Source organism: Lissotriton helveticus, chromosome 6, assembly GCF_964261635.1.
Source record: "Lissotriton helveticus chromosome 6, aLisHel1.1, whole genome shotgun sequence".
Lineage (NCBI taxonomy): Eukaryota > Metazoa > Chordata > Amphibia > Caudata > Salamandridae > Lissotriton > Lissotriton helveticus.
The window spans coordinates 1,958,459,931-1,958,481,844 of NC_136067.1; the positions used below are offsets into that span (position 1 = coordinate 1,958,459,931).

At 45.3% G+C, this 21,914-nt stretch overlaps 1 protein-coding gene across 1 annotated transcript in view; it reads left to right on the forward strand.

The window, feature by feature from the left end:
• Nucleotides 1-21,914, forward strand: part of OTOF (otoferlin) — a 1,162,910-nt gene that overhangs the window by 468,368 nt on the left and 672,628 nt on the right. The window lies entirely within an intron of this gene.

The following is a 21,914-nucleotide window of genomic DNA, read 5'->3' on the forward strand; positions in this document are numbered from 1 at the left end:
TAGGCTTGGCCTGGTGCCAGCCATCAACATTACTTTGCGTATTTAAGACTGTGCGGAAGAGATCAATTTCCTCAGTAAATAGATCCAGTTTTATAACACCGGACACAGTATCTCCAATTTGAAGTGGTCCATGATCAGGTTAAAGCACCTGGTGCAGGATCCTGTACCTCAGTGGGTTTAATTAAGGTCACATTTAGTATGGACCAGTGCCACCTTCTGACAATGTTGTGGTTTCTATTATAAGTTTGCATCGTAAGGCGTTTCACATTTCGACGCTTCTAGCTGAAACAAATGTGGGATGTGCCAATTATCATATGTTCCTTCCAGTCAATTGCAACCTCCCTTTTAGTTATGTATCCTCAACCCATGATGTAAATGTTTTAATTCAAAAGACTATGTGGATTTGAGGGACAATCACAACAGAATCTGTAAAAAGTTCAGTATTTCCTGAATGCTACCCAGGCAAGCAGATACTGTAATCCATAATGGGTGGAACTTTCTTTCATCAAGTAAAGTGAAACAACACGAGTGTTATATATAGCATTATTACATAGATGTGCCTTTCACCAAATGTCATAATCTCACCTCTCACAAAGCATCCTTACCGCACGCCAATTGGCCCTGGACACTTTGCATTGGCAGAAGAAATGCTGAGTCTATCCTGACGACCTATTTCCTGTAAGGGTTAGCTCTGTGCCTTTGTGTGATAGCCTGATGCATTCTGGGTGTTGTAGTCTTGTTTTATTTCTGTTGTAGTCTTGTTATATTTCCATTGAACCAATGAGACTTACGTACCTGAAATCAATGAATTATAGGTGAGAAAGTCGGGGATGGTCCCAGTGCCCGTAGTAGCCTACTTTAGAGATCTGTATCCATGTGGTCACAAGTTTAATCCTTAATGGGCGCACTCATTTTTACATCTTTTCAAGGTCATGAACATCATTTAGATGGTTAGTCCTAACAGGTCTTTTACAGCACATTGAAATAACTTTGGAGATACAGTGTTGTTAGCACATAGGTGAATCAGTCACTGGATGACTTCATGTAGCTATGCACTGCAAAGTAGATGGGCTTGCGGGCTGGTAGCCATTAGCTAGGAGTAGAACAGTAGAGTCCTCTATGCGTTGCCTTCAGCTCATATGGCAACCACAACAGCTGCACAGTCACTACTTCCTGTGTTGTTTGGACCATTCTGATGCCCTGCCGGCTGGGGTTCGAGCACATTGAGCAATGGGCCACAGCAGCTCAGTTGTGTGACCCTGGGTACCCTTGTTGACTCACTTTTAAAGGACTGGTCAGCTATTTCTGTTTTAGGTTCCAGAAACATCCATTGACTTAAATCCTCACTGCCACTGATGGGAAAAAACAGTAGCCATTTTAAGCAGCAGGGGAAACACCTTCTCAAACATGGCGACTCAGTCGAACAATCGATCTAAACTACGGGTCCCCAGAGGGTTCAGCATCTCACGTCAATGACGCTGCATTGCATCTGAGCCATGTCTAAGAGTACTGAAGAAAGGGTGCTTTGAAGTGCATCTAGCGCTCTTTCATCGTCACGAGGCCCCAGGGTGGCATTCAGATTTGGTGTGTGTTTCATTATAATTGTACAAAATGTTCAAACATCAGTATCTACAGCTACATGTTCCAGAGCTACCCGGACCACGTAGGGTCGTTATTAATGCTTTCCACTAATGAATTCCATCGAGTTTGATCTCACTTTCTTTATGTAATTAGAGCTGAGATCCATGTGGGGGCATTTTTCAAAACCTTGCAGAGCGACTCGTTCATTTTCCACCGTCTGCAGCTATTATGAAACCTATTAATTCTTCCAAGTGCATAAAGTTTGAGCTCAGTGTAATTGTCACTGGGGGCTAAGAAAGGGAGAACCTATTTAAAGAACTGAATATTAAACACAATCTTTCAATGTAGTCTCGAAAGCCCCAGTAAATTAGTTGGCAGCGGAGTCATTACTTTACAGACTATCAACCATTACATAACGCCTTGGAATGTAGCGACAAGTCAAGTTTTTTGGGTAGCACGCTTTACATCAGCAGATATGATGTATGTACGGCAGGTCAACTTTAAACCTATCAGCAAAATCAAAGAGGATGATGGACGGAGTGTTGAACATTGCAAGCACTCACCCCCAGTCAACTGATCTGGGTTTAATCCATCACCGTTCTTTAGCTCACTCCGCCACCGCAGTGCAGACATGACCATAAGCAAATCAGTCTTGACCCTGTGCCTCATGGGAACAGTCCAGCCTGAACTGCCAAGCCATGTCTTCCCTGGACTAGAAATAAGCCTCCTAGGACCAGTTTTGGGTTCAAAACCCTCATCAGCCAGGCTATCTTGAATCCAGTGGCAAAGTGAGCAAGGGACTCACGTCTGGGCATACCCTGCCAACTTAGGGCGAAATTAGCAAAACCAAAGGGGATGATGGACGGAGTGTTGAACAACCTTAAACCTATCCCACTACTGAACACCCAGTTCCATCAAGACTTTAAGTCATTTATATGAACATGTGTAATATACATCAAGACCATCGCTGAAATTATTAATGAAAGCAAAGCCTTGTATAATGCAAACACCCCATAAATCCACCTCCACCCCACGTCACTGATAAACACACCAACACCAGTCACTTCCTTGTCAATAAGACCTCCACCACCATGTAACATCCTCATTACTTATCAGACCATTTCTCACAGTTCCTCTCACTTCCAACATAGACTTCATCAACATCTCCCATCCACAAAAACACTTCCAAATTTCAATAAACTGGCAAGATCCTACCTTTACATTACTAAATCGATCTCGCCTTGACCATTACCTCGTTGGCCATTGCTTCATCGCCTTCCTCCCGTTTCTTAACAAGCTCTTGGAAAATGCATTCGCTTTTCAAGTTCAAGACCACGTCCACACCACAAATTTGCTTTCGTCCTACCTATAAAGGATTTGTTTCTGCTTCAGGACATAGACAGCAACAATCCAGGTAGTCGACAACAGACTGTAGATCAAAGAGGAAGAGGACAGCTGTCTCCTAATCGTTGTCAAAAGCCTTTGAGCATGACTCCAACAGTAGTTTGTAATTTATCCGACAGACATATATATTCCCAAAGGCTCTTCAAAGTCAACCTAAGCCCCTTTAGATCTGGAGTGCTCCAAGGAGCCAGCATTGCCCCAGTGATCTTCAGTCTCTACATGGTTCCCGTGTTATCCCTTCCAGGCAAACAGGGCAACAAACTATGCTGATGACACACCGGTCTACCTTAGACTCTTTCTGGGGTGCAGCCAGTCCTGGATATAAGGAACTCGAATGTAATCAAACCATCACAGAGCTCATTCTGAAATGCAGCAATCCCCATTTGAAGGATGGTTTAAATAATATTAAATTGGCTGACTTTCTCATTCTCTCTCCGCCAATGTTATGTTGACAAATATCTAAGCCAATCAAATATGAAAAATAAGTTCCAGGCAGGAGGGCACCAGCTAAGCATCAGACCTTCCCTCTCAACCACTGAACAGTGCTAGGTCTCACGCTCGCAAGCCACCTTTAGCGCATAAGAGACTGTCCGTTGTGCCACCATCAGCCTTATCTCTGAAATACAATTAAATGACCTACACCCACAAAGCTCGTCATTTCTGGGGCACACATCAAGTTCAAATCATTTACATGGCCAACCAAGCGAACCAACTGAACGACGTGTCTGAAAACCTATTCCATTCTAGTCACATCCACTTGATGCACATAACATCCCTGATGAAACTAGAGATCCCCTAGCCAAAGAAAAGACATTTTAAAAAATGATTCTCCCTTATGCCTCTTTCCTCGGAATCAAACTGCACATTCATATGAGACTTCCCAGAAACTCCTGTCCTTCAGAAAAGAACTGAGGGGCAGGTTTACCCAAAAACATAATGCAACGGAGTGCAGCAACCAAAATTGCTGCACTGAATTGTGCCAGGGGGAAGGACCAGGCAGAGCCAAATTCACTAAATATGGGCTGGTGCTGCCGTCTTCCCCTGCAGTGGTGCACAAACAGGGTGCCTAGACCAATGCACACACCCTTTCACTATAGTGCAAAGTGTGAGGTATGTGCATGATGTCTAGCGTAGGCTTTCAATCAATCAATTAATCAATCATTTATAAAGAGCACTACATACCCGCGAGGGTCTCAAGGCGCTGGGGGTGGGGGGGGGGGCGCTACTGCTCGAACAGCCAGGTCTTAAGTATCCTCCTGAAGGTCAGCAGGTCTTGGGTCTGTCGTAGGCTCAGTGGGAGGGTGTTCCATGTCTTGGTGGTGAGGTGGGAGAAGGATCTCCCACCGGTGGTTGTTCTTCAGATGCGCGGGACGGTGGCAAGTGAGAGGTCGGCAGAGTGTAGCTGGCGGTTGCGGATGTAGAAGGAGAGCAGTCTGTTGAAGTAGGCTGGGCCGGTCTTGTGGAGTGCCTTGTGTGCGTGGGTGACGAGCTTGAAGGATATCCTCTTGTTGACGGGGAGCCAGTGCAGGTTTCTCAGGTGGGGTTGATGTGGCCATGGCGTGGTACGTCGAGGATCAGTCGTGACGAGGTGTTTTGGATGCGTTGTAGTTATTTGATGAGCTTGGTCGGGGCTCCCGCATAGAGGGTGTTTCCTTAGTCGAGTCTGCTGCTGACGAGGGCCTGGGTGACTGTCTTTCTTGTATCTGTCAGGATCCATCTGTAGATCTTGCGGAGCATGCGGAGGGTGTTGAAGCAGGAGGAGAAGACGGCGTTGACTTGCTTGGTCATTGAGAGCGTTCAGTCGAGGATGATTCCCAGGTTGAGTGCGTGGTCGGTGGGTGTCGGTGGGTGTCGGGGCTGCCCCCAGTGCCGTCAGCCACCAGGAGTCTTCCCAGGCTGAAGGGTTGGATCCGAGGATGAGGACCTCCGTCTTGTCCGAGTTCAGCTTCAGACGGCTGGTCTTCATCCAGTCGGCGGCGGCCTTCATTCCTTCGTGGAAGTTGGCTTTGGTGATGATGGGGTCCTTGGTGAGGGAGAGGATCAGCTGAGTGTCGTCGGCGTAGGAGATTATGTTGAAGTCGTGCTGTCGGGGTACGTGTGCGAGTGGGGCCATGTAAATGATGAACAGCGTCGGGCTGAGGGAGGTTCCCTGGGGTACGCCGCAGATGAACTCGGAGGTTTTGGAACGGAATGGGGGAGGCAGGTGCTCTGGGTTCAGCCGGAGAGGAAGGAGGTGGTCCAATCCAGAGCCTTGTCTCGGATCCCTGCGGTGTGGAGGCATGCGCATAGTGTGCGGTGGCAGACGGTTTACTGGAAGGGTGACTAGACAAATGTTTAAACATTCCACCCATTGGATGTGTATTGAACATTCAATGTGTGAAATGTAGGGAGAAATAGATACATTTAATCTTCTTTGTGCCTGGTTCAAGGAGGTGATATTTATGTACACAAAGCCTGGTCCAACCAATTAGTAGATAGGGCTTTGCACCAAAAACCATGGAGCGCTGTCCTGGAGCACCCAAGTACCACCCTTTGAATAACCTGTTGACACAAAGCAGCGCAAAGTGGTATTTGTGCTACAAAAATAGCAGCTTTCATAACAATTTTATTTTTGCATTTAAGGGTGCGTGAGGAGGAATACCTCTGAAAATAATGGTTGAATGAAACAGGCCCCAATCTCAGCATCTCCTCAAAGGGAATGCACATATAGCCCTTCGGGAGAGATATGTAGGCTGACATGCACTGAATTCTGATTTTAATGCTTCATTAATGAAATAGACAATATTGTTAATTTTCTTTTGATTTATAACCTGTGCTGACATTTACAAGTGAATTCTCAATGGTAACATATGAAAGAGGAATTGACCTTGGCATGGCTTCGAGGAATATTTGACACATTATCCCAAAATGCACGATCAAAGGAGAAGTTGTGTCGCAATGTGTGGTAATAAAGTGCTACAGTGTATCTATCAATCCCTCTGCAGCAGAATCTAAGAAATAAAGCTAGTAAATATTTAAAATTTGAGGTTTCCAGAAAAGCAGCTCTGTAAATTGCGTTTGCTGGTGAGATATGTGGGTGATGTGCAGACTGTACACTCCAATCTCTGCAACATTGACTCGGGGGAATTTTCGATTATACAAGTCTCAATTTCGATTAAGACATAATAGTTATATATATCAATTTTGTATTTATGTTTAGAATATAGTTATTGTTTATTATTATTAATATTATTATCTCTCATTCTATAAAAATTAATGTGACAATCTGTTGATTAATGTTTTTATATATTTATGTTTAAAACCAGACATTATCAAATGGGGCTTATGTATGCTGTTTTTGTACATATTCCAATACCTCATTACTTTTTCAGATCTGTTTGTGTTAATGCTGGTTGGTTCATCCATATTTGGAAAATAGGAGGTCGGGCCGTATTATACAAGTGCCCTGGGGGCACAACGGACGTTTGCGCCCTCTTTACATGCCCCCAGGGCACTTTGGTATTACAGAAGGGGCCGCAGACGCTTGTGCGTTCCCTTTCGTAATACAGATAGCACTGGCGCATATAAAGCACCGGTGCTGTCTTCAAAGGGTGTTCCCTCATTTGCATAGGGGTGATCCCCATGCAAATTAGGAAACCCTATGCCTCTGCACCCCCGCCGTATTACAGACACGGACACACAGGTAAAGAATTTCTCAGGAGGTGCACTAACAGTGCGCCATCTAATAGTTGGCACTCTGTCAGTGTGTCACGCCTGCCAGTTCTCCGATCGGATCGCGCTGTCCCTCAAAGATGGCCGTCATGAAACACGCATGTGCGAGGGGACGGGCAAGAGCTAAAAGCCTGTCTTCCCCGCTACTCTGGGCTTCGCGTTCTAGTGTCCCAGTGTTTCCGACATAACGCGTCACTTCCGTTGAAGCCGTTCTCGTTGTTTTCGGAGCAGTTTGTGTACGGCACCCTCTGCTCCTTACGTTCTCTTCTGATCCTGTTACGGATTTGGCTGCTTTCTGAGCAGTACCTGGCTAATATTGGTGGATATACATCCTAGTGTATCAACATCGCCTTCGTCCTACTGAGTCCCGTATTCGGAACTTCACTTATTTTCCAGCATTGGACGACATCGAGTTCTGAATCTTTCTCCCTCCTGTGCCGGCTGTCTTCTCTCCGGTCCTGAGTGGGTCCTTGGCTTGGGTTCTGCGATTCCGCCTGTCAGCCGGACACTTCTGTTCCGTCGGCCGGCCGGACTTGCGGAGCCTAGGCTAGTGATCTCTCTGTGGGATTGTGGGAGTTGCGGTCCACCGGGACTTTTAATCCCTTTTTGTTTCTTTTTGTTGGACTCACTGGTGTCTTGTTGGAGGCTGGCAATCGTCACAGTGCATGGGCATGAAGAACGGGTAAAGTGCTACCAGCGCCACATTTCTTATTATACGCTACAAGCTGAGTTGTGAATAATTACATGAGTGCCATTGCATTTACAGATGAGATATCGATCATTAGCATTGCCTCAATCTTGACAGTTAGAACCCCTAGTTGTTGCACTGCATGGTAAGAGATAAGTATTTATAGTTCTTGCATACTCTTTAAACAATTAAGAGGTATAAAGTCCTTTCACTGTTATTGATATGCGTCAGGTCTACAAAACATTTGCTGGTTCAGGATTGCGGCATAGGTCACTTCAACCTGTATACGGAAGAACCCTCTCACTGGCTTGTAGGTATGACAAGGTGTCTGGGTTTCAATGATTGTTATCTAGATATTGTTGAATTGCTTTAATTTAACCCATTCCTTTTTAGTGTCTGTCTCCACCCTGAGGGATACCAGACCGAAGAGTCCTGTTTTCTTCCCTGCCTTTCCTTGTTTTGTTCCCTCCTTTCCCTCCATACCACCATTGTGTTCTAGTGTTTGATAGACGCTATATGGGCAGGGAGGAAGGGCTGGGCTTGTCAGCGGTTCCTGGCACTCCTATGGAAATGACGCTTGGATCCTTACACAGTGCTCCCCTTTATGGCTGCCCTCTGCAGGGGGCAAAAGGGGTCCTATGGCCCCCCAGACATCCCCTTGCAGGCCGGTGCAGTCACTCACTGCACCCGCCGACAAGGGGATCTCTAATCCCCCTTCAAAGTGCAGGTGGGTTGTCGCCTGCACTGTGAAAACATGGAGTGGCTTTGATGCAGCCGCTCTGTTTTTTATCTGAACGCGCTGCCCCAAAGGAGTTTGTGGCAACCCTGGGTGCAGTGCATTCATCATAATGCGGCGCATTTTCATTGTTTGCGCTGGGCACACCTTTTAAAAGGTGTACCCGGCACTAACAATGAAATTGCGCCTTTTATGTAATACGGCTCCAGATGTACTAACATTGCATTAGAAAAAAGCAGTTTCAAATTGTGCCCCATCTTTTTGATGAATCCAGTGGGATTTTGTGAAATGGCCTATGTACTGTTAGACCAATTTGCAAAATTCCCATTCAGAGGGGGTCACAATTTGTCCTACTTCTTGAATATTAATGAGGTAGATCACAAGTTGTGACTTATTCCAATTGTGTGCATCACAGAGATGGTGGCCTACTGGGGTCAGCAGACCACCATGTCTATGATCACATTTAACTGTAACAAAAACGGCCCCCACGGGTCCAAAACGGGCCCCCACCTGTGCAGCGCACCGGGGGATTGCCCGTTGCCCGCTATGGCCAGTCTGGCCCTGGGAATGTTCCAGCAGTAGAACAATAAACCAAACTGGTTACATGTGTACCCGCACATTTTAAGGCGTACTCCATGTCATCCCCCTCAACTCTGCTTAGTCCCTTCTGCACCAATCTATCTGTACACAGCTCCTGGGCTGCGCATTACAGGAATCTCCCCCTCACAGTGCTTACACGGGTGCACACACGTGTGCACACGTGTCAACATGCAACCCACCCAGTGCCCCTTACCCTGGCTGCATCGCAGCGCCCTTATCTCACAAGGCGGACACTGGCGGAAACCATGCGCAGTCCATTTTACCATGAGTTTACAGTGGGTGAGTCGAGGGTTATGAGGCTCCCCCACAGTAAAAGGTACAAAATCAGGTGATCAAAAAGCAAAAAATCCAAGCAGCTCATATGGTCATAACCACCTTCTGACAGTAACCTCTTACCAAATGACAAAATGGGATCAGTAAATAGTAATAAGCCACTCAGCAGTCACAAAGCCGCTGATTTAGATCAACGTGGTTTGCGACCTCTATATGGCTAGCTGAGTTCATCTAGCCCATAGTTATTAACCTGTTGGCTGCTTCGAACGTTCTGCGCCAGTTCGGAACGTTCGAAGAAACGGGTGGGGCCGCGTCGGCCAACGGACGTGTGCAGCACTACTGAGGTAGTGCTCGCGACGACCGTTGGCCGACGGCAGCAGCCAACGGGTTCAAATTCGATCTGAAAGTGTTTTCCATACGTGGCTGATATAAAGCTTTATGCCTGCAATAAATCATCATGGATTAATATTCCGGCACGGCTTCTCCTCTACAATCAATTTCTTGAGGGAAACATGTCTCCGTAGAATCTCACGCGTTCTTAAAATTCCTATTCGGAGAGAAGCCTGCAGCATTGCTATAAGAGCAGACAATAAAAATTCATCAGCCATTCTGCATTCCAATTAATTCACACGAATCAGAGTGGGAAGTTTCAAGGACAATCACAGCTGCAGAAAATGGGTCTTCGACCATGTGATTAGCGGTTGCTTCGAGAAAGATTTTCAATAAAAGTCAAGGCAACTGTGCTAACACACTTCATCGAAAGGACTGCAGTGGGGGAAAGAAGAGAATTGAGATTAATAACCTGAAAAGGAAGGATGGGAAACAACTCATAAGAAACCCTGGTACCCATAGTTAGTTTGATAGTTTATAGTTTATTGTATGATTGATTAAAATCGTTACAATTTGCAAAAAGATAAAAAAATGACATAACATATGCAAACGGAAAAAATGCCATAGTGAAGTCACACTCAATGAAAAAAGGGCTTATGGTTATTAAAATGTAAACAACACTAATAAAACACATGAAGTGTGCACTAAAGTGCAAGTAGTAAGCCACAGGCATATATTCTTTTGATCTGATCAGAGTTAGTCTTAGGCTATTAAATTACTCTTACCATTTTAAAGTGCGAATGTGCCTAAGAACTAGCAGCTTTATATAAGAATCCTGGTACCCAGGGACTCCCAGCTTGATGCCATGTTTTGATGAATCGGGAAATATAACGTACATCCAGTAAAGAGAAAAGAGCAGCTCTTTTTACCCAGTTTTGCATCACAAACATTCACCAAAATAAGCATTTTAAAATGTTCCTTTGTTTGACGCTCACCAGGCCACTGGAGTCAAGCTATCCTGGCTGAAGACGGCTGATAGCCAGAAACCGGTCCTAGGAAGCTTGATTCCGGTTCAGGGAAGATATGGGTTGGCAGTTCTGGCTGGACTGTTCCCATGAGGCACAGGGTCAAGGCTGATTTGCATATAGCTGGGTCTGAACTGGGGTGACTTGGTGAGCAAAATAACGATGGATTAAACCCAGATCTGTGACTGGGGGTGAATGTTTTGCCATTGTGCAGCATTCCGTCCATCATCTTGTGTGTTTTGCTGTTCATCCTTTGTTTGATGATGTCATCTTGGGTTCAGACCAACTATGACGTAATTCACTGGAAGGCCCATTTAAAAGAAACAGTTAGTTTCCTAGTTAGCAGTGACATTTGTCCCAAAAACTTGTTGTTAGAGAGGTCCCATATCACATCTTTTTCGCCAGGTGCTCTTTTTTCTGTTCAGGAATATTTCAGGCACAATAACTAGTTATAAAGGACACAGTTGTCTTTATTTTTCCTATTTTTAACGTGTTGAATGGAGCAAGTATGTCTGATAATGTTGCAAATATAAAAAGACTATTTGCTAATACATTTGGCTCAGTATTTATTCTCTTTGGAAATAAAGTGCAAAGGTATACAATCAAATTTACTCTGACCTGGTCACTCCCTTTGCTGATTTCAATGTAAGTAAAATTGCCTGAGTGGTGATCATTCTGTGGCCATGAATGCCAACAATCTTACATGCTGTCTGATGCCATACTGGCCTGTCCGATGCTCCTCTGCCCTACTTTGCACTTGTCTGGCACGCGGATTCATTGGTGCTCCTTTGCTCCACCACCTACAGATGGGTCCTGATGAGGGCTCCCTTCATCGCCGGATGCTTCAAGCAGTGGTGGCTTAGAAGGGAGTGCCTCTGGCTTAATGTCCCTGCTGAGGTGTGTCCAACAGAGCTGGGGGTGAGGCAAGGTCATTCCATCTGCACCATCACCATCACCAATCACATCCTTCTATCACAATGCTCCTGCCTCTCGCCTGTCCTCAGCTGCAGTGCCCCCGCCAGGCAGCAAAAGACTGCACATTCATTCTTTTCTGTGGACCTAGTCCACAAAACATTTTAGAACTACCACGACATGTGCGCATGGTAGCCCAGAACTACCACGACACGTACGCATGGTAGCCCTGAACTACCACAACACGTGCACATGGTAGCCCAGAATACCACAACATGTGTGTATGGTAGCCCAGAACTACCAAAAAATGTGCGCATGGTAGCCCAGAACTATCACAACATGTGTGCATGGTAGCCCAGAACTACAAAGAAACACGTGCATGGTAGCCCAGAACTACCAGAAAATGTGTGCATGGTAGCCCAGAACTACCAAAATATGTGTGCATGGTAGCCCAGAACTACCAGGACACGTGCGCATGGTAGCCCAGAACTACCACAACATGTGTGCATGGTAGCCCAGAACTACCAAGACACGCGTGCATGGTAGCCCAGAACTACCACAAGATGTGTGCATGGTAGCCCAGAACTACCACGACACGTGCGCATGGTAGCCCAGAAGTACCACAACATGTGTGCATGGTAGCCCAGAACTACCGAGACACGTGTGCATGGTAGCCCAGAACTACCAAAAAACTGTGGATGGTAGCCCAGAACTACCACGACACGTGCGCATGGTAGCCCAGAACTACCACAACACGTGCGCATGGTAGCCCAGAACTACCAAAAAACGTGTGCATGGCATCCCAGAACTACCACGACACGTGCGCATGGTAGCCCAGAACTATACAACATGTGTGCATGGTAGCCCAGAACTACCAAGACACGCGTGCATGGTAGCCCAGAACTACCACAACATGTGTGCATGGTAGCCCAGAACTACCAAGACACGTGTGCATGGTAGTCCAGAACTACCAAAAAATGTGTGCATGGTAGCCCAGAACTACCACGACACGTGCGCATGGTAGCCCAGAACTACCACAACATGTGTGCATGGTAGCCCAGAACTACCAAGTCACGTGTGCATGGTAGCCCAGAACTACCACAACATGTGTGCATATTAGCCCAGAACTACCACAACACGTGCGCATGGTAGCCCAGAACTACCACGACACGCGTGCATGGTAGCCCAGAGCTACCACAACATGTGTGCATGGTAGCCCAGAACTACCAAAAAACTGTGCATGGTAGCCCAGAACTATCACGACACGTGCGCATTGTATCCCAGAACTACCACAACACGTGCGCATGGTAGCCCAGAACTATCACAACATGTGTGCATGGTAGCCCAGAACTACCACGATATGTGTGCATGGTAGCCCAGAACTATCACGACACGTGCGCATGGTATCCCAGAACTATCACGACACGTGCGCATGGTAGCCCAGAACTATCACAACATGTGTGCATGGTAGCCAGTGCTTCTTCACAACTTCTTGCTGTGTCTTCAGAGCATCCTTCAAGGCTGCATCTCTTCCTCAAATAACCAAACATCAGTGGCCCGGCACTCCTGGGAGTCCTGAGTACTGGATTCTTCTATGCACCGTCACTTCTTGGAGCCACTGAATGATGCTGTTGAGGGGTCCTATCACCCCTGAGAGGCACAGGAGTATGATGCTGACTTTGGAACAGAGTGTGATCCTGAGTTTGGCCTTCAGGCGCTCCAGTCGGGAATGTGTGAAAGCTGTTACAAACTCGGTAAATAAAAGGCCAATGGCAGCATCATCCCAGATGTCCTAAGCAAACTGATTGGCTGGAATCAGCATCATAGATGGGAGCTGGCATGCAGCCACGGCTGCTGCAGGTAAGCGGGGTAGGGCGGTGGGACCAGGTGAAGGGGGATTTCGAGAGTCCACCACAAGGGAAAATTAATTAACTATTTAATTTCCCCTTGTGGTCTGCTCTTGAAATCCCTCCTCACCTGGCCCCACGGCTCTCACCTGCAGCGGCCGCGGCTGCTGGCATGGCTCTTTGGCCTGAAGAGTTGTAATGCAGTGTAGGGTGTTTGAGGGGCTGGGTGTCCACGCAGACCTGGCTGGAGAGCTCTGGTACCTTGACAGCAGCCATCAGAGCAGCACAAAGCTGTTCTTTCTCTGGGCAGTCTCTAGACAATTAATGATTTCTTGCAGTTTCACCAAGATTTCCTCCAACTGGCTACTCTATCACCACTGGTGGCCGGTGCTGGCGGTCAGGTGACATCCTGGTGTAGCTGCAACTGAAAGGCATGTGTCAGGATGTCAGTGACTATAAGACCTTTACTGTAGGCACTGGGGAGAGGAGTTGGCCTAAATGGCTAGGGTGGTCAACCTCAAATCTGGGGAACTGGGTTTGAGTCTCAGCAAGGACGCGCAACATCCTGTGATTCTGGGTAAATCACAAAATCTCTCCCATTCCTAACAAAAAAATGAATGTGTCCTCATGTAACGCAACTGGTGCTCGTGTAAAGCGCTCTGATACCCAATACCTTTGTATCAAGTTTGCACTATGTAAAAAGCTCCGTCAGTGGTTCCTGCCTGTTATCTGTGCTGGGTACAGTTTGCCGCTGTGTCCCAGTTCTTGTGGCTCCACTGTGATCCGATTGGATAGCCAAGTTACTCTCCTTCTACATCTGACACTACAAGAGGAGTGAGGGTGAGTAGTCGAGGCCTGCTTTAGAAGGTGGTAGCGTCTCAGATACAGAATAACAAAATAATCACGCACAATAAACTCAATGCACAGTCACTATTACATTATTCAAAATGAATCTGCCTTTATTTACATTTGAGGAATGTAGGACTATGAAATGAGAATATATAACCTGAAACATACTTATAGCCAGGGCTACTGGAATTATGCGGTTCTTCAGCTGTGGTGTTTTCCACCTAAGTATGGATCAGCTACATTTGCCATATAATCAACATCTTTAGCATAATATTCAGATTTTAACCCAAAAATTTTTTTTCACTAACTCAAATGGATCAAAGGTTACTAAAATCGTGACCCCGGTTGCTGCAGAGTAGATGCTCCTATTGAAAGGTTGACTATTATGGGAAACTCTTCAGTAGCTTATGAACACATTTGAATGTTAAACCAGTACTAATGAGGTGAGACCTTTGCCCAGACAATGTTAAGATGTGAGAAAAGGACAACATTATGCTGTAAAGCTATCACAAAATGTAATGAATTAGGTTGCATAATTTGCCTTATTTTGCTTCATAATTTAATGAATTCTGCCACATAATTTGGTCTTCCCCTGCACCATAATTCCAGTGGCCCGGTTTATAGCACTTGGGTGCTATTCTCCACAATCTATATGGTCTATCGACAATGCCATCCTACGGTGGAGATAGGGAGATCTTAAATGTCTACTGGGGTGTAGGTTCTCTTCCTGGGCCTAGGATTACAGATCCCAGTCACTGGAAATAAATGTACCATACAGAGTGTTACACAGTGCATGTGCTTTGACCTGCCATGCAATAGGGAACAACTCAGTGGGTTTGAGCCCAAGTGCCTGACAATCTGCCCAATAGGTCCACATCCTATTTTAATCCATATCTTTGTCCCTCTAAGATATATGTCAACAAGGTGCACATATATGGAGTTAAGTGTAGTAAATTTAGACCTACATTTATATACTTCACTATAATGTGGGAGTCAATATTTTGACTATGATATTTTTGTTACACCATATTTAGAATACATTATCTGGTAATGTTCCAAAAATGAGTTGGGTGAATACCTCTCCATTTATTGTTCTCTCACCCCTCGGTCCCTTTAACCCTCTCCCTACCAATCACAGCACAAATTGCTGAATTGTGTCCCATATTTCAGTGTTTGTCTTGTGTTATTGCAGAATAACCCTGGATGTCACCGAGGAAAACGGATTGTGTGTGTTTGAGTTCAGATTACATCAAAGAGGTGTTCAAAAAGAGAAAATAAAAAAAATGGCAAAACACACATTTACACAATGTCCACCTCTTTAGGCAGGTTCGCTGCTTGACCCTTTTTACTTTGGTAAGATATTAGATTTTTTTCAAGTTTGTTTTCTGCTTTGTTAGATATTCACTCATAACATAAGGTGTGAATTTGTAAAGAGCACGCTCACCCTAGGTAACAGATGTGTTTTAGCCAATGGTACTGATTTTATCGACCTCAGAATGAGGAAAGGCTGAGGGATTTGAACCTGGGACTATGGGGCATATTACCAACGTTAAGCGATATTTATCGCTAACGATGCTTAGCAACGAAATTTTTAACGCTAAGCATCGTCAGAAATTATCGCAGATAAACCTTGGTATTACCAAGGTTTATCGCAAATGCGATAAAAAACGGCCGCAATGCATGAATATCGCTGAAAAGTCAGCGATATTCATGCATTACCGAGCTAATGCTCTTAGCCATGTTATCCACCTCCCATTGGATAACATGGCTAAGAACTGCTCAGGGCAGGTGTTAGTTTTTGGAGATATTCGCGCTTAGCGCGAATATCTCCAAAAGTTGGTAATAGGAGATAGCGATGTTAGCGACTGTTTCCAGTCGCTAACATCTTGGCACGCCCACTTTGCATGTCATTAGTGATAAATATCACTGACATGCAAAGTGGGGCCCAAGATGGTCGCTATCTCCTACTAGCTGTCGCTAACTGGTGTTAGCGACAGCTAGGTAATAGGGAGATAATTTTATCTCCGCTTTCTTGGCTTTTAAAGCCAAATAAGAGGAGATAAACCCCCTTGATAATATGCCCCTATGAGTTCACACAGAAGCCCCTACAGTGGCCACATTAGTCCACTAGCCACCAGACCTGGCTTCTGAGATTGCCTAAATTCAGTCTAGAATGTTACATATTCCAGTACCTAATACATATATTTAGCCTTTTCCTAAGCGAATGCTAATGAAGAGCGGATATAGAAGGAAAGCACACTTTAGGCTGCTTTCTTAACACATGACATAATAATCATCACCCTTCCATTGCTAATGACAGACCTCTCAGCAGGCGGCCATCTTGAAGTGTGTTAACTGCAGGGCTGCGCCTGCTGTCTGTCAGCGGCAGGGCCGGTGGAGGGGAGACACAGCAACTCTTCACTCACACACAAGAAATACACCTTCTCTCACGTTTTCAAAAGAAATGGGATTCAGAAAATACAGCAGGGGGCGTTTGTTAGTCACGAAAACATCAAAATGAACCAAGTTGGGGGCCAGGGAGGAGGTTGCTGTGACAGGGGTACCATCTTCCACTGGAAACAGGAAAGCGTGGGTGGGAGAGTTGTCAACGTGAGTTTGTGATTTTGTCATTCAGTCCTGCTGTGTTTACAGGCATCACACGTTTTAGAAACTAGCTGCAGGCCGCGTGGTAACGACGTCATCCAATGTCATGTATGCCACGCTTTTGTAATGTTTGTTCATTGAAGTGGAAATGCTTCTTGCAGGATCATAAACCCTGCCTTCTACATCATTAAACTGTAAAAATAAATGCATAATGAGTCGTCCAAGGCCTTAGGCATAGATTCATAAAACGTTTTCCAGGCATAAATTAGACTTGACAGTCACAATGTACAAACAAGCTCACTGTATTGGGTTTACACAGAACAGCTCTGAAAGATACATGGGTGCTCGTGCCTCATCATGTATGTCACATGTATTTTACACATTTTTGCAGTTCACAAACATGTTGGAAGGCAGTCACAACACATCGATCACAGGATTTACACTGTACTGGATCAGGGACACATCACATTGTTATATAAAGGCAAAAGAGCACCAATCAGTCCACTTTTTAGGAGATGTATCGGCAGGGGTGCTCTGTGTATAAAAGTAATTGCATTTACATACACAAGTACTGAGGGACACAAAAAGCAGTCCATACAGTAATATAGGTTCATAACCATAGAAGTAATTCAAAGTAGTCCAAATAGGATTGTCTCTTTTTGATTTTCTGATCTTTTCTTACAAAAAACAGGACACACTGGCAGCCGACACGTGTTTCGTCCTATGGACTTTTTCAAGGCCAACAGAAATGAGATGTCAAGGCGAGCCGGGGAAAATCAGAAGTAACTGGTCCCAGCAACATCTGAACTCCCTAACATATTTTTGAGAAGTGTTCTTATACGCCAGCCAACTGCGCAAACATCGTAATCCTGGACTCCCTTCAAGTGCAGGACATCCACGGCATATGTAGATAAAGCGTTCGTCCTGATAAATAGTTCAATGGTCGACCCACCCACTTAATTTGGGTGCGACCTATATGTGGCGTTGATGAGCCTTGTAATTATCCTAAAGGTGAGAAAATGATCTCACTGCTGTCCCGAAAGCTGAATACTAATAAAAATATAAAAACATTTCTCAGAAATATGTTAGGGAGTTCCCATGTTACTGGGACCAGTTACTACTGATTTTCTCCGGCTCGCCTTGACATCTCAGTTCTGTTGGCCAGACTCCTCACAGAGCAGAGAGGCATTGACCCCTTTCTGGTTGCCTGGATGTTTGAATTGTAAGGGTGCATTGGACCCTGGCCCTGGGCATCTGCCCAACTAACAAGCTTTATGTATAAAACTCGAAGTTGCCCTACAGCTCACTGAACATGATTTGGATTTAGGGTCTGCGTGGGCCACTCGGCGGAAGGTGCATTCCAGATGTGGAGCTGGAGGGCTGCCCACTTTCACCTGGCCAGTGCCACACCTACTGCCCCGCAGAAGCTTTGCTTCCGCTGCGGCTGGCCTTGCCCTACGTGGCAACCCTTTGCCAGTCCGAGTAGATGTAAGACACAGAAGAGAGGTTGTACCTGCTCTACGCACCTCCATCAGATGGAGTCAAGCTGCAAAGACTCCGCTTTGACAACATCAGGGGCTAGATGTAGGTAAATAGGTTTTACCGATTCTAAAATACCGAATTTTACCGATTTGGTATTTTAGGATCGGTAAATCCTATGTAGGTAATTATTCTGTAAAAATTACCGAATCGTTAAGATTCGGTAAGTACCGAATCGGTATTTACCGATTCGGTAATTGCCATTCATTCCTATGGGCCTGGAGGCCCATAGGAATGAATGTCAATTACCAAATCGGTGAATATCCATACGGTAAAAGGGGGAATACATTGAAGGGTGGCAGGGTGGCACTTTGACAAGGGCATGAATGTCTGCAACATGGCACTGAAGCAATTTGAATAAAATTGCTTTTTGTTTTTTTTCGTTATTTACCACCAACTTGTAGTTGGTGGTAAATAACGAATCCCAAAAAGGGGAAAGCACTCATTTGAGTACTCCCTACATTACAAATTCGGTAATTTACCGATTCGGTATTTTAAGGAATCGGTAATTTACCGATTCCTTAAAATACCGAATCGGCAAATTACCGAATTTGCAATGTAGGGCCCCTTACATCCCAAATGCCCAATACCGGTCGGTAACGGCCGAAATTCGGTAATTTCGGCCGTTACCGACCGGTATTGAGCCACCTACATATGGCCCCAGATGTTTGCGAACATCTGCTGAGCTCCTTAAACCTTCACCAAAGATCAAGGCAGCCTGCGCGGGAGATCTTCCCCTAATGAGTGCAGGTGAGATAGTTGCGTCTGTGCTTGGTGAGAACACTGCTCTGATTTAGGTCATTTTTAGCCATTTCTTTATTACTCTCTTGACCGGCTATGCCAGTGGTCCAGTATCCCATTAGCAAGACCTTTGTCTTTTACTTTGAGCTCCCTGTGTCTTTGGACTATAAACCCTGTGTCTGTCCCAATACCCTAAGCTTGGCATATCTTTCTGGTGTCCGCCATTAACCATACAAATGATGAGACTCTCTGCCCGTCCTTTTTAATGCCAAATATACTTTCTTTGAATCGCCAAAGTGGAGTCTTGGCTATCTGTTGCTTTAACTGTTTGCCAACACTTTGGGGGTGTGCACCTTATTAACGACAACAATCCATATTTTGGTCGGAATATTGTGATCTTCCATCCTGACAGAGTATCCATTGCTTGTGAACATTAGCTAGTCTCAAACATCGCCTCATCCGAATACAAACCCTGTTCTCTACTGAACTTGTTCCACACACTTTTGTCTCATGTGTGTTCTGTGTGTCTCTCATATGTAATGTTTGGGAAGCTGAGAACATGTCATATTATATAGAGCATGTTTCCATGGGTCCCTGGTTCCATTGCTGGGTTCACATAACTGTGTTTCATTGGCCACTTCTGTATTCCATTTCAGATTGTATGTTATGTTATATATGATTTGTAACGCGCGCAACTACTCAGGAGTATCCTGGCGCGAATGGACATAATGAATATAATGGTATAATGAATGTATTAACACGTGTGTTGTGTTTCAGATTGTTTGTGCATTTTCTCTTCTGTGGGTTCACAAAGCATTGCATGGTCAGGCCCTACACTGCCTTACAAAGCAAAGCAAACATTACTAGCCAAAGGTCTGACTTCTGAACCTGGCTGCTCAAGTAGTCAGGAACAAGCAATCTGATTGAATGGTTTCAACTTGCTGGGCTCAAAACTCTGGAATTCACTCCCAGCCCAAGGAGGTCTTGGGTTTGGTAGTGTCCCAAAGAGACTTGAAGACATGCCTGCCCCTGGCCTGTGCCTGAGAGGACGTTTAGAGTCCTTTATTTTTCTGCTTATCCTGCTCTCTCCAAAAAAAAGACTCTGAATCAGCTGGAACATGGCACAGGCTTGGCCAAACATCCAGAAAATAAACTTAATTTACTAACAGACTGATTCCAGTACATAAATAGCAAGCCAGGACATATTAGAACCATGCTTTCAGTTTTGTTTGAGAATGCGCATTGAACTGTACGAAAATCCAACACGTCGTTGGGAGCCTTTCAAATTGCTACTGAGATCTGCTTCTGGAATATGACCTAAAATATGCAAATCACACAACAGTAGTCACTGTAGAGCAACTGTTCCAAAATATTATTTTCTATGGACGCCAAATGGGATATTAATGCTTGAGTGACTGTTTTCAAACCACGGGGCGTCAGTTCTGCCCAATTTTGCTTGTCGGAGGCATCTTAGAGGAGGTCCACCTGATTTAAGAATTTTTGTAAGTAATCCAACCCATTGGCTTCTTCAAAAGCTTAGATATTGTGGTGCCCACGATGAATTGTGAGGAGTGGCCTGTGCGGTGAATGCGACGTTGGCAAGTGCCACAAGAGGACACCGATGCATTGTGGGTATTGTTACGGTTGTATGCAACTGCTGGAAGATATAACCCTGCAAGTGTCGTCCGGCCACTTCAGAATGTTGAGGGAGTCAGGTAGAGTGCTGGTGTGAGAGTGCTGATGTGAGAGTGCTGGTGTGGAAGGGTTCTAGTGATGTCCTTGGAGAGCAGCTGCCCCGACAGTCAGTTGGTAAGGACAAGCTGAGTGTATAAGTCTTCAAATCTCACCTGGCAGTGGAATCTTGTGCTGGATGAGTACTTAACACGTATCTGAACTAGAACCGCCCCTATCGGTGTATTGCAGACTGATGCTGAACATTGCAACCTAGTGGTAACCATAGACATGTGCTGAGCATGGGAATTTAGTAGGGACGCCATTAGCAAGGGGTTTTCTTCCCAATGAAACCTGACATGTGTTGAGCTAATATTGGATCATGTTGGAAGCATATGGCTTTAATACCTGCATGCAAAATGCATAGCTCCTCGAAATCTTTAATTGAATTAGTTCCGTTGCTCTGGGGACCAGTTTCAGCCACGCCATATGCTCATTTAACATTTTGAACCAATTAATGTTGGTTTTGAAATATAGTAAACAAATGTGTTTTCCATATTGCAGTAGGGATGCAATCCACTCTCTTATCATTGAGACATCATTTTGTAAGCTGGTGTTTTTTAATTTTTCACCACTCTTGTGATAACCTTCAAATGTAGCAGAGACAATGTGGTTGAATTAAAAGATTAATAGCATTAATTACTATTATTATTGTATGTATATTTGCATGTTTATGGTATTTCTAAGGCATACATGTAGCCAAAAGGCAGCAGTGTGCTGTAAAGGGTCAAAGACAAGCATAAAGTCAACAAGTTATAGGAGAGGAAGTTGGCTTATGGGCAGTTACTGCAGTGTGATGTGGTGTTCTTGAAAAAGGTGAGTTTTCAATTCTTTCCTAAATTGGAGCAGTGTTGAGGCAGTCCTTGCGATACAAGATCTTGTGCCAGATCCTGGGTGCAAAGATGGAAAAGGCATGCTGCCTTGTGCTATTTGCATTTTACACCTCTTAGTCTGCAATCTGATGGTGTGCTAGAGGAGAGTGTGCCGCCAACCACCAAAGATGGTGAGCTCGTCTGCAAGAAATGCGGGGGGGGCTGGAAGTGATGACATTGTAACTGATGCAACTGGTTTTGAAGATGATGCGGACCAGGCAGGGGATCCAATGGATCCTATTAGGATGGGGATGATCTGATCGATTTTCTTCAGGCCCTTCAGCGCGTAGGATGCCCTTAACTCTTCCGTTGTGCCCGTCGTCCCACTGCCATCGCAAGCACTACCTCCGTAGTGCTGTGCACGTCCGTTGGCCAACGCGGCCCCGCCCACTCAATGGAACAACCCGCACCACGGCGGAATCGCCGCAGCGGTTACGGTGTTAAGGGGTGCCAGTGTGGGGTCTGGTAGGC